The 4,652-nt window shown below is 43.1% G+C and overlaps 1 protein-coding gene across 1 annotated transcript in view; it reads left to right on the plus strand.

The window, feature by feature from the left end:
- Positions 1–4,652, plus strand: part of LOC104529189 (T-cell surface glycoprotein CD3 zeta chain) — an 18,471-nt gene that overhangs the window by 12,794 nt on the left and 1,025 nt on the right. The window lies entirely within an intron of this gene.

Genomic DNA, 4,652 nt, shown 5'->3' on the forward strand with positions numbered 1-4,652 from the left:
TAAGTGGGAGTCGTGGAGGGGCTGGGCAAGGGTGAGAGGTGCCCACCTGCTTTGGGAGGAGAGGAGGGGAACCCTTCTTCATCCAAAACAAGCATTTTCTCAGTGCAGCAGCCTCTTTTGGTTGGTGTGCAGAGGGAGTATGTCTGGACTTGGTCAGTCCCTTCTCCCTTCCCTCTCGACTCACGTAACCGCAAGCTTTAGCTATTAAAATGTACATAAATGTAAAGTTATTTCCAACAATAGTGGTTGTCAGGCCAGTTTTTGTAAGATTTGTGTTGTGGGACCAGCCCACACCTACTAACACGGCTCTTTCTGTAGCTCTGACTTGTCTGCCAGGGGCATCCTGACAGGTAATGATGGTTTCATTGCATTTAAAGAACTTGTAAAGCTAGGGCTGGAGTTATCTCCTGTAGTATTTATCTTTAGATGATCTGACACAGGCCAGCTAAAATTTTTGCTTTAAATTTACCTTTTAAAAACTGCTTCGGGGGGGGAGGGAACCAATTTTTTTTTTTTTCCCCTTTAATTTTAAAAAGTGATGTGATGTGACTGTAGTGAGGGACAGAGGCTGAACGCCGCCTTCTCAGGAGGAAGAAAATGAGCAGCAGGCTCCAACAAAAGATCAAGCAATGGCATTGCCACTCAGCCAGGACCTGGAGCTAAACAAGGGCCAGGTAACCTGCTAAGAGACTTCTCAGAAGACAGATGTTCCTGTCACAACAAAACCAAAGACATTGAACTATGATAAAGAGAATAATACTGGAAAAGCCAGGAAACCTCATCCTGGAGAATCCCCTTTGGCTGAAACTTCTCCCTCTCATTTGTAACATCTACAGCAGATTTGGTGTGATAATTCTGACAGAAACAGACCCAAACGATCACTTCTGGGCAACAGCAACGGTACCAAAGCCAATATAAATGCAATTTCCAAACCAGTCTATCAGGTTCCCTTTAAAAGACACTGCAGGTATCATGCCAGCGATGTATGTAACGCATTTCTGATCAATCAATAAAGTTCACATCAAAGCCCTGTGTGTGTGTGTGTGTGTGTGTGTGTGTGTGTGTGTGTGTGTGCGCGCGCGCGCGCGCGGCTAACGGCTGTGGGAACGGTACCGGCTCCTGGGCTGAGGCCGTCGGGTCAGCTGGGCCCATTTACACCCAGCAAGCTGAGGAGGACAGCACTCTGACTTCCAAACACAGCTGGGAGGTGGGATGGCACCTTGGGAAAATGCTGTGAGCCCAGGTAGAACCGGGACACTCACCTCCTGCTGCAGCCTCAGCTTTGCCAGTGACTTACAATGACACCTGTGAGCAACTCCGCAAGGGCAGAAACAGCCCAGCAAAATAAAGGGTGTTTTAACCTGGGTCAGGAGGTGACCAGCTCGTTCCACTGGTCCCAGTTAAAGTGACTGTGGGAACAGGAGCTGGCTCTGCAGGTGCTCATGTCTCAAGGGATTGGGTCAGCAGCAAGAAAAACACGCTGAAATTGCTGCTACGTAAGTGACAAGGCTGCACCTCGCGTGTTAAACAGTAAAACTGTCTGCAGTTGGTGCCTGCAGCTTCTGAACAGTATCAGAATATTTCAAAGGCACTAAATTAGTTTAAAAACAAAACAAAACCAACAAACCTGAGACATCCCATGCAGGGCAATGACTGTTTCTTGCAAAGCATTTCCTAGATTCCCTCACTGTTCTTCTGCAATGACAAGAAAATAAAACCTGAGAATTGGGTAATAATTCAAACAGCTGAGCTGAAAAATGACAGTGAAGCCACTACTGCAAAGCACTCTTGCTCTTGATACAAGCACAAAGAGTACTGAAAATACCTTTTTTTTTTTTTTTTTAAAAAAAAAGCAAACCAAACCATGATAACCATATCTGCAAGATGTAGAAGTTTTGGCAGTCACAAAACACCAACCACTAAACAATGGGAAAGAAATTATTAGGAAAAAAATATCACTTTCATGCTTTTTAATAAATAAAGGGATCTTGATTTCAAAAAAAAGCATCCAATGCTTGTTTCGGGGACACTCACCGTAGGTGTGAGCCGAATCGTCTCCTTGCTGTCAGGAAGGAACAGAAGCTGCTTTGGTTTTTTTCTTCTTTTAGGAGCAGAGTTGCTAATACAGAAATAGAACCAAAGCTTCAACGAGAGGGAAAAAAAAAAAAACCCCACACAACCCTCCACTTTGACAAGACAAAGAGCACCAAAGAACAATCTCCTGGCCCGGTTTGATGCACCAGGGAAAGGGGAATTCACCTTCCCCCCCCTCGACACATTTAAAAAACTACAAACAAGTGCATACATGTTAAAACACTTGGAAAATGGTTTAATGATGTTTACAACAGAAATGAACTGTACAATTACAGTAAGTTTAATATATATAAAAAATTACAGCAGACAAATGCATCTACACAAAATCTACCTTTTCATTCTGATTTATTGTAATCTACACAATCTCTCAATGCCCACAGCTATCTGCAGGCAACCACTGGGAAAATAATAATAATAATTATTAATAATAATAATAATAATAAAGGACATCTTTAAAGAGACAGCATTTCGCCTTCCTCCTCACCCCTCGTGTGATCAGCAAGGTTTTGAAATGTGTGGGACTCTCACATTTCAGTCTCAAGAAAAGCTTGGGTTGCGTTTGGGGAGGGTGCTCCCGTATGGCCCTGGATTTCAAGTGTTCTGCTGACCTGACTGACGCGTACAAATGCAGAATACGAGGAAGGGCAAGAGAAAAAAACACCAACAAACCAAAAACCAAACCTCCCAGCCAGTGTAAGCAGGCAGCTGCACAGAGGAGTGAAACCATTAAGACTGAAAATGTCTCTTTTTATTTAGAAAAGAAGCAAAAAAAGGGACTGCCCAGGCGCTACAGACATTCACAAACCATCGTCTCTTTGAAAACTATCGCCAGATTTAGAAGAAAGGGCTTGTTCTCCAACTCCCTCCTCTTCATCCAAAGGGTCAGCTTTCAAAATAACGTGTTCAATATTTTTTAATTATTTTAAAACCAAAATTTAAGCTACTTCCTCTTTGGCCCATCCCTTAAAACCAGTGAAAACCCCTTTACACTGAGAAAGAACCTCAGGTTAATGGGGGAGAAAATAAAGAAAAAGAACATGCTGTCTCTTTAAAAAGAAAGAAAGAATCCCAGTTGGGAGCGGCCGTCAGTGAAAATGCGATCCAAATTGGCGGTCTGGTGGAAATTCCTCACGGAATAGTTATGTACAGTTTAAAAACCCTTAAGTTGTTTTTCTTTTTTTTTTTTAAGTATTTATTTATGAACACCTAGGCAGTGAAAACTGTTATGTTAATACATACATAGACACACCCAAAACATACAAAAATACTATTATTTCAAACTACTAAGAATAGGACAAGTTCAGTTATCTCCATGCTATGACTTTAAGAGCATTACACTGAAACAAACAAGAATTTAAACGACAATTTTTTAATATCCCAGAAATATACCAAAATATACATCTAAGCTTTGGAATTACTGAGGTTAGACTAATGCAAGTGCTGGGTAATCGTACTTAATACACAAGTCTAAGGTTCTGCAGGAAAGAAATTATCTTTGGTATCTGCATCAGGCTAATAATATTAACATTTGGATTTTGCTTTGGGATAGAGCTTGTATGACCCTAGAACCAAACACCCCCCAATCAACTGAGATTAAAAAGATCCATGTAAAAAGTTCCTCCATTTGCAATCCCCCCCCCAAAAAAGTTAAAAAGTCACAGGCATCTACCTAGCATAAAAGGTTGAGAAATACAATGCATAGTTGCACAGTGGTGCTGCAAAAAATCAAAAGAAATCTAGAAAAAAAGGAACTATAGAGGAGAAATGAAAAGCTGCTTCATCATCATCATCATCATCATCATCATCATCATCATCTTCTTTCAGGGATTTCTCACGACAGGACAGCCTCTTCCAAGCAGTGACGGGGGGGAGGGGGGAAGCTCAGAAGTGCACCTCAGCGTGTATTAATCAACATCACCCAGCCCCCAGAGGGTTCAAGCACCCAGCAGAGCAGCCAATCCTGCACCCAAGTCTTCAGCTCCTCAACCCACCTGCGAAGCCCCCGGACGCCCCTTCCCCAAGCGCCGCACCCCGGATTTCACCCCCGGGGTGGGGAGATTCTTCCCGGGGGGGGTTGGGTTGGGTTGGGGCAGCTCCCCCTGGCCTGGGGTCCAGCTGGGACCCCCAGGCTGGCATCCAGCGGGGACCCTCGCCCGGGGCCAGGCCGGCCTCACAGATGGGCTTGGTGCTGAAGACGCCCTTTGTCTTTGGTTTGTTTGTTTGTTTTGAGTTTATACAATCATTAGGAAATCTTTGGTTTTGGCTGGAAATTTTAAAAGAACAAAACAAAACAAAGAAACCCCCCCCTCCCGACGTATAGCAGCCACCGTGACCTGACAAAGCTTCTCTTTCCCATGGGGGTAGGGGAACTACATTCAAATAAAGATGGACCGGGTGAAGGATGCAGCTTCTGGCCAGGCTGGGGAGTGGGGAAGGGATACAGGATTGTCAAATAATAAAGAAGAAAATTAAATATTTGGAGATTTGTTTGTCCTTTTTTTTTTTTCCTCCTTTTTTTTTTTTTTTTTTCCTTTTTTTTTTTTTTTGTAATTTTTAAA

This window comes from Antrostomus carolinensis, unplaced genomic scaffold (assembly GCF_000700745.2).
Source record: "Antrostomus carolinensis isolate BGI_N321 unplaced genomic scaffold, ASM70074v2 scaffold7138, whole genome shotgun sequence".
Lineage (NCBI taxonomy): Eukaryota > Metazoa > Chordata > Aves > Caprimulgiformes > Caprimulgidae > Antrostomus > Antrostomus carolinensis.